Source organism: Callospermophilus lateralis, chromosome 12 (genome assembly GCF_048772815.1).
Source record: "Callospermophilus lateralis isolate mCalLat2 chromosome 12, mCalLat2.hap1, whole genome shotgun sequence".
Classification (NCBI taxonomy): Eukaryota; Metazoa; Chordata; class Mammalia; order Rodentia; family Sciuridae; genus Callospermophilus; species Callospermophilus lateralis.
In genome coordinates this window covers 38,465,069-38,474,681 of record NC_135316.1, presented here as the reverse complement: position 1 = coordinate 38,474,681, position 9,613 = coordinate 38,465,069, and the positions used below count along the sequence as shown (strand labels likewise).

The 9,613-nt window shown below is 33.4% G+C and overlaps 1 pseudogene; it reads left to right on the top strand.

Moving 5' to 3' along the window:
• Positions 1 to 1,175: 1,175 nt before the first annotated feature.
• On the top strand, positions 1,176 to 6,010 carry LOC143411849 (hepatoma-derived growth factor-related protein 3 pseudogene; annotated as a pseudogene).
• Positions 6,011 to 9,613: the final 3,603 nt, after the last annotated feature.

Sequence of the window (9,613 nt, the reverse complement as noted above, 5' to 3'; positions counted from 1 at the left end):
GTACTCAATTTTTCATCTTTGCTCTGTTCTAGCTTGATAGCCTGCCTACTAGGATAATCTTGTGATATATCAGCCTTCAGTCGTCAGGTTTCCATGAAATATAGCCCTTGAAACTGCTGAGCTACAGTGCTGCATTCAACCATTATGTTTGCAAGAAATAGCCTTCTATTTTACTATGCTGTTATAATTTTATGTTTTGTATTAAATAATAAACTGAAGATTTGAAGTATGGAAGTGCAGTTGCAAAGATTCATAGTATGTTATGGTAAACTATTTTCATTATTACATGCAATAACAACTTATGAAAGTGTAGTTACACTTTTTTAAAATAAAATAAATTGAAAACTTTATTATGTACAAAGCAACTTTCAAATATGATGATTTTAATTCAATAGATAAATTTATTTTTTAACTAAATGGGACTTTAAAACTCAACTCTTTCAGTAGGGTATTTTTTATGTTTTTGCTGTTTTATTTATTTGTTTATTTATTTAAAATGTGTTTGAGATGATGGTACAGTGACAAAAGTGTGGTATTTCAATGCATGATAACTTTTAAGAAAGACTCACACCACAGCAAAACTAAATCCTATCAGCAAAACTAGAAGTGAAAGATTTCCCTAGGAAAAACAAAATAACAGTGAGAGAAATCCAATCATCAACAGGTCCAAGATATACATACAGGTTGTCAGCCAGAAATTTCTCCACAAACATGTCACCTGTTGCTTGGAAGAGTCTCAGAGTTGGCTTAATGCTCTACTCTTATATTCAAATTCTTAATTATTTTGGAATAAGGAGTCCCACATTTTCAGTTTTGAACTAAGTCTCACAAATTATGTAGGATGTACTGTTTGTAATGTTTTTGCAGAAGAAAAATGTACTTGACACCTAAAAACGCAAATCAAAATAAGCAACAGATATGTATGAATATCTTGAAGAACAGGAGCATAGAAGTGCATTTTGGCTTCTGTCAGAAGCTGCCACTTAGGAACCCAGTGCCCCCTATCTTTGAGCAATAAGAGTATGGAGATGTGGCAAGTCTACCATGAGCTGTGTGTGAGAACTATAAGCATTGAGCACACAAAGTGGACTGAACCTACATTGCCTCTATGTTTGGGTAGGCAAGGAGCACATCTTTTCTCTTGCTCTGCCTATAATCCTCACACAGCACGTGAGATGGGCGTGGCCTTCCTAGATGTCAGTCAACCTGCTGACAGCAAGGCATCAGGAAGCTAGACTCAACCCCCTAAAACCTGCTCCCTTGCCTCATCTGAATGGCCTCTCCCAATAAAAGGGTTCAGCAGGTGCTCCTCGCTTTCTTTCTTGTTTGCCTTGCCCCCTTGTGGGAGCTGTGGCTGAGGAGCAGTCACTGAATCCCCCAAAACAGGTAATTTCTGTGACTGTGTCTGTGTCTGTATTTAGTCCCCAAATTCACTTGGAGGAACCCTGACCGGTTTAGTTGTTAGACGCAGCAAGCTTCTGCAATAAGGGGTGACTGTAAGGACCTATGGCAGGATGAGCTGATAGGCTGAAATATCTAGTCCTCAGGGCTACTCACCCTTCTTTGTAATTGATTCACTCTAAGACAGGAAGAATCATTGGCAAACAAGCCTTTGGTTGTCCGATCAAATTGAATAGGAGAGTGACAACTGAAATGGAGAAAAGAGAAGCCTCTAGACCAAAATAAAGCCAGGAAATCCCCACAGGTAGCAGGGCAGAACTGAAGTAATTTTAAACCCTGCTTCATTTTTCACATTTCATAAAAATAAGTTTACATAAAATAGACATCAAAATATTATTGTAGTCAAATCTCATGTTTATTAATAAAACACAATAAAGAATAAAACACAGAAGAGCATCCCACTTAAGATTTAAGTCAGAGAGGTGTTTCCATTAATGAGTTAAAGTTACAACCTACTATTTCAAAACAGCTAAAAGCAGTCAGTCAGCAAAAGAAAAATATCAGACCTGAAAAACAATTTAAACCAGAACTCAAATAAGCGATCTTCTCTGTGTGGAGTCCCCATACTCATTTATAGGAAGACACTGATCACATGAATTTTTGAACTCTTTTGGTAAATAGTTAATTAAATTCTTAGTCTAAGAGAAGGGAAGTAAGGATAAAGGTAGAGCATAAAACATTGTAGAGAATGTAAACATGAATAGTTTGGTGATTCATTCTATTGTTGTTTCCCTATCAAGTCCCTTTTCCCCACCCTTCAATCCCCTCCTTCTACTTCACAGATCAATCTTTCCTCTCAACACACACAAATTTCATGTTTTTTTTTTTTTTAAGCTTATTAGGAATGTAAACCAGAGAGCAGGTTAGAGACAGCGTAAATCTTGGATTCAGAAATATCCATACCATCTTAATTTTATTTAATCTGAAAATTTTATCTTCTCAAAGATAAATCATGCTGTAGTTATTTTCATCATGGTTTGACATACGAGCTACAGAATGTTTTCTATTCACTGTACTTGTATTCAAATAGAAAAAAAATCTTCTACAATCAAAGAATATGATAATATGAATACCTTGTGGCCTTATTAATGCAGACTAGTTATGTCCCTAACAACAGTTGCATAATCCCAAGGGATTGTCCCAGATATTAAAGCCCTATACATAGAGACTGAGTAATAACCCTGCTTTCAGAAAAAGTATTTAAACAGAAATTATAATATATTTTAGAAATAAAAGCTTCTTTTTTTCCCTGTAAGTTGTAGGATGATATTTGTGCAAATAAAATATGTGTGAATATCACATTATTCAAGTTAAAACTTTTTAACTATGGTTATTTGCTTAGTTTAAAGTAATATGTGTATAACTGAGAGAAAATTAAGGAAGACTCTTAATAACTACTAAAAGTGCTTATATAGAGAATCTTTTAATTTACATTTTAAGTAAAAAAATAGTGAATTATGGGTTATTTAATTTTTTCACTCAGAATACATTTGTATTTTGAAAAATAGAAAGCAAAGTAAGTATCCATTCTATAGCAAAAATGTTTATCATCTATAAAACATTCCAAAGCATGTGTTAAACTGCTAATATAATTTATCTTTGTCAGGATGAAACTACCAACAACAGTCATTTTCCTTGAATTATTTAAATTGCATTTTCAGTATCAAATAAAAAATAAGAACTCCTTTAAGATGTGTAGTAACAATAAAAACAGCAACAATAAAAGATGTTCCTCTATTTTTAGGGTTATAGCTAATTATTAAATCTGTATACATATGACCAAATAAATGCTTACAGGTTCAAACTTTGATCAAGTAAATTACTAAGAGTCATATTTAGTATTAAAATTCAGTCTGATATCAGCATGTGGTAGATCCACCGAATTAAACCAAATTTTCCACCCAAACAGGTTAATTAGTGCTCATTAGCAAACTCATTCATTTTGCTATTTTCTGCCAGGCTGTTTGACTTTTCAGAATATTAGACAGATGTTATCCTCTAGCCCTGTTGAAAACTCCTTGCGGAACAGTCTCTTCCTATTTCCTTTTCAAAAGCCTTTTTGTTCCTAACAAATGTATCTCCTGCCACCACAAGTTTTAAAAATTTTTAAACAATGGAACATATAGTAATAATCAGAGCAAACAGTTGTAGATTAATTTTCATTAAAAAAACACTTTCTTTTCTATTATCCCATTATTTTCAACTACCTTCTTAAATGCTTTATTATTTTTATTATTTGGTTTAGGCTGAGAATATATATTTTATGGATTATTGTTTTCAGAGCTTATAATGATCTATTTTGAAGTGAAGAAATGGAGGCTTAAAAAGTGGAATAAATTACTCTAAATATTACTGTCACTATAGAAAAATGGAAGTCATTCTTCTGTTATTCATCCTACATGTACTTAAGTTAGCCAAAAGTGTTGTGTTCTTAGCCAAAAGAGAATCAGTGTATTTTAACCAAGATAAAACTATTAAAAGGTGATGGGGCTGGGGAACATAGTTTAGTGGTAGAGTATTTGCCTTGAATGTTGGAGGCCCGGGTTTGATTCCCAGCACTAAAAAAGAAAGAAGAAAAGAAAAACAAAAGCAAATAAAACAACAACAACAACAAAGACAGTGAAGAAGTTGTAGTTTCAAATCAGGAATTCAGAATGTAGCTGTGTATCATTTGCACACATGTGTACATACACACAAACACATATGTTCAAACATGTTCAAGCCCATTTTTCAGAATACAACTTTGAATTTATGTATTTGTACCCACACAATTCCACAATGTAAATTCAGAGTAAAATTTAGTAAATAGGATACGAGTGATTCAAAAATACTGTAACATATTCCAAGTGCTGTTCCAGTTTCTCCGAATAAAGTAGTCAAAGTACAACCTTTCTACTTTCATGTACTATATAATCTCCTGGGATACAAAAAAAAAAATGGTTATTAATATATGTGCATATATACTTTTGGCTAACTTAAGAACATGCATGATGGGTAAGAGAAGTCTAATTTCCATTTTTCTATTGTGACAGTAATATTTAGACTAAATTATACCACTTTTTAAGCTCTCAATTTCCTTACCTGAAAATAGATTATTATAAGCACTGAAAGTAATATTACATAATATATATATATATATATATATATATATATATATATATATATATATATCAACTAATATGGTGCTTCTCACAGTTAAGTGATCAAGTAGTTATTTGTACTATTAAGTTATTACAATCCAGAGGCTGAATTTTAAGTGCTTATTTAGCACTTTCTTGATGCCATTTAATTAGATATACTATATTGAGGATACAGGGTGGGACACTAAAAATTTCAGTAATATAATGGAAGCACCTTGGAAATCAATAAGTTAGTTAAAAGAGTGAACATTAATTAAAATGTAATTCTTCCCACTTGATTTTGAAAGCAAAAGCCTGAGGAATTGAGGTCTAAAAAAACGAAATTTCAGTATTGCTGTGGCTGTATTTTTGCTCATATCCTAATGTATATGTGCCAGCTATTGACACAGATTAGTTAAATACTGAACTACCTGGTGAGAGTGTTCATATACATACAATATATATTGCTCCCTTGGTGAATAATTAAAATCAAATCTATACAAAATCAATGAGTGAGATCCACCACATTAAAGCTAAGTTGACACTTCATGTAGAATGAAAACATTAGTCTACTGTTATTTAATACAATTTTGTTAAAATAAAATAGAAAATCCAAAATACTAGTATAAACACAAAAAAACTATCTTTGAAATAATAATAAAAACATTATAAGAAATTACATATTACAAAACTCACAAACTTCTTCCATGTGATAGAAGTTAAAACATTGAAAAGACTTCTCATGACAAAAAAAAAAAAATCAATGTATAAAAATGACAATTATCTTCGCGGTGACCAAAGAGTAGCTGGGAAGAGGCGTTCAGGATGGGGGTCTTCGGCCCCTTCGGCACAAAGCAGGCGACCTCCTCTTTGCAAGATGAAGAGCTACTGGCACTGGCCAGCTTGGATGGATGAAGTCCTAGAAGAAGCTGTGAAGTCTCCAGCAAACAAGTATCCTGTCACTTTGGTCACACATGAAACTGATTTTTTAGGTCCCAAAGACCTTTTTCCATATAAGGAATTCAAAGACAAGTTTGGGAAGTCAAATAGAGGGAAAGGATTAAATGAAGGATTGTGAGAAAGAGAAAATAATGCAGGAGTCAAGTTTACTGAATACCAGGCAATTCAGTAACAGAGCTCTCTCTCTGAGAGAAGGTGGAAACACTGCAGATGCAATCAGTGAGGAAGAAGGTGATAGAGTAGAAGATGGAAAAAAACAAAAGAAAAAAATGAAAAAAAAAAGCGGCCTCAAAACAGAAAAAGTCATATACATCAAAGAAATCCTCAAAATAATCCGGGAAATCTCCAGGAGTTGAAGATAATAATAAAGACTGCAAAGAAGAAGAAACAAAAGCATCTCTGAGGGTGGACGTGCCAGCAGGGAAACTTCAGACTTGCAGAAAATCAGTGAAGGGACTGAATTACTGTAAAGAAAGCTGCATATTAAGAGAAACAGAAGTTTAAATGTTTGGTTGTCTAATATTCTTGGATTTGATATGAACCAACACATAGTCCTTGTTGTCACTGACAGAACCTCATTTTGTATGGACATTATTCACATTCCTCTCTGTTTTGTTGGGAAAAGAGAATTGATAATCTTTTTAAAAAGGTTATTGATTTAATCTCATGTCATTTGGTTGCATGCAGTTACCCTTAACCACTAAGAATTGTCAAGATTTTTGCACAGACTACACCTCCAGGATCCTTTTAGCAAGGCAATTATGTTCATCATTTTCCTGCCTGTACCCTACAACCACCAAACATTTGGTTACATATTAATACATATTAATTAGCATTATTTTAGATGATCATGCCATAATGCTCAAGCATGGGATTTCCTCTTTTTGACAGAACCCAGGAAGTAATTACTAGATATATAATGTTGGCATATGTTGGTATATCAAAGATGAAATTAAAATTTTCCTTCAGTTCTGAGACCTTGTGTAAGGTTTTAACTATATTGTACAGCATCTGTTCTGTATTAGAAATAGCTAGTTGAGAGCTTATATTTCTCAAAACTCATATAATTATGTACACAAACTGAGTTTGTATATGTGAAGTTAGTGAGTCTTTTTGTGTTACTACAAAATAAAGGCAGTGATTTATTTTTTTCCAGTGCCAGCACAATTTGAGTCAGTCACTCAAGGTAGATACTTTATATTTTAAGGCTGGAATAACCAGCAGCCCTGTGGGAAACAAGACGAAGCATGGACTTTTAAAAAGAGACTTTTAAAATGAACTCTTTTATTTGGGAACTAGAATTGGAATAGTTAATATTAACCCATAAACCATTATTATGTGTACATTATTGTTGCTGTTGTAATAATAGAGAATTCTTTATGCCAGCTTATATTGTAAAAATACATTTAATCAATTAGAGTTTTATCAATCATGTTATTCTTGTCCTTGGAACATCATTTGCATATTCAAGGTTTGTACTTAAGGAGTTTACTGTTAAAAAAAAATCAAAAACAACAAAAAAAGGCACTATTTTTGAAGCAAATTGTAAGCATCTCATAGTGTGCCATTTGGGGGTTATTTTTATAATATATCAATTTTATGATGTAGGCTCAAGTCTTAATAATTTAGTTTAAGGTATTAATCTAGCCTGGAAACAAATGTATGTATCTGAGGTATATTGATCATGATGATTTATACTAAGTAAATTAAGCATGTGCTATTGTTTATATTGTCAATGTCTCTCAAAGGCCCACAATGTAAAGGCTTACTTAGTCTCAGCTTGGCACTATCAGCTACTAACTTTAAGAGGTAGTGTCTAGTTCTTTAGGTCTTTCTTTAGGTCATTGAGGAAATGCCCTCAATGGTGATTGTGTAACCCTGGTCTGTTCTTCCTTCTCTTCATTACTTCCCGGCCATGAGGTTAGTTGTGTTGCTGATCTATATGGTGCTTTCCTTATGGTATGCTACCTCACCCAGGCCCCAAATTAACAGAACTAACCAATCGTGAGCTGAAAACTCCCAAAATAGGAGCCCAAATAAACCTTTTCTATTTATGATTTGATTGACTCTCATTTTTTTATTATAGTGATGAAAAGTTGATTAGCACAACTTTTGAAAGTATACCTTAGCTATTGCTAGAAGAAGTAAGCTATTTGATGAACATATCATACCATGCCATATCTTGAAAAAATTAATACATGTGTATCTGTTATACACATAGATATATGTATAGATATATATTTATCTACCTAATCTATCTATCTATATATATATATATATATATATATATATATATATATATAGATGGATATAGATAGATATCTAGATATATACAAAATTAATATACCAAAGTACCATATTTTTTATTAAGTATAAACATGGGAAATTTTAAAATAATTAATGTAAATATTTTCTTACTTATAAGATATTGTGTCTGTAATGTGTTTGTATTTTTTGAGTAGAAACTTTACCAGTAAGTAAGTGATCTCTTCTCAACTACCTGAATTGTCTCTGCCTACTTATTTGTTCATATATTTTCTTCATGTGAGCTGCCACAGCTGAAAACGTACATGGAGCTGTTTTGATATCAGATTATCTCATATTTCAACACAATGTAGGTACCTGTGAAAATATGCTATATGTGGGCAGAATTGGTGATAGCTACTGTGTTCATTAACATGCCATCATCGCCAAGAGGATCACTTGACCTCAAGTGCCATAATGTATACATAGTTATATGTTCATAACTTCATTCTTGGTAATACACATATATTCATTCACATGTATATATATGTGTCAAGGTCATATATATATGTGTGTGTGTGTGTGTGTATATATACATACTTGTAGACACATACACGTACTCTTGTGCATATGTGTGTGTTTGTGCAATTGTGTATTGCTGGGAGCCATTAGCCAAGTAGGTATGACAATTTCCTTGCCAGCGTAACCCATGTTGCTTAGTGGAAGGACTCATGGAAATAGGACATTTTGCAGTAACATTGCAGGTAAGGTGACCTTGCTCAAGGACCAGGGCGGATCCGGGTTTAGGGCGGTTCCAGGTTTAAGATTATTCCTGCTGGGAATAGGGCGTATTCTGCTGCCTGAGTTCCCCTTGAGTCTCTCCCGGGATTCAGAGAGTTTTTGGGAGGCAGAGGAGGTGGATTTGGGCAGAGAACGTGGATTTCCCCAGAACGTGTTTTGTAGAGGGCCGGTGTGAGATCAGGAATAAAGAATTGCTGTTTGAATCTACAAAGCTGCGAGTGGCTCGTGATTTTGTGCCCAGCCAGACTGTGGCAGTGTATTTGTCTGTATTTGTATGTGTATGTGCCTGTATATTTGCAGTAATATCCATAGGGATTACTTAAAAATACTGATTATTTATTCTTATTTCAAGTACCATTAACTCTTGCTTTCCAAATTTTCTCGTAGGAGATTCATCATTCTACAGAAAACTCTGGCTATCTTTATTTTCACAAAAGTTTTATTAATGCATGCTGAATGCTTTCTATCTTTTCTTAAGGGTTGTTCACCTTTATCCATCTTGTTTTCTCCTCCAGAAGAGATCACTATGCTTAATTATATCAGTGGCTTCTGTACCCTATGTCTTTTTTCATTTACTAAGTATCTGAAGTATAGTTTACGGGATTCATTATATTCCTTTGGCAGAAGACCACTCATTTCAAGAAAACAGTCTCAATTTTACTGACCTATTCTGAATTCTAGTAAGCTCACCTTCCCATTGTTTCTTCAGACTTGAAGGCAGTGACAGTACATTGTGTCTAGTTCTACATTGCCACACTAATCTTTGTGGTTACTTTCACCCCAACTATACTTTTATAATTTAATAGTCATCCCAATTTGATTGTACTATATTTTGCCAGTAATTATTGTGATTGATATAAAACTGATATTAGGTATATTCCAGGAAATGAACTCAAAATGGGATTTTAGTTTTGGATGGCTGAAATATTTGAGGCAAATCTGTTTCTCAGCAGAGGATGGGGCAATGGCATGAGGAAAGCGTCTCAAATTGCTCATATTGTCACCAGCAGTGACATAGGATGAATTAT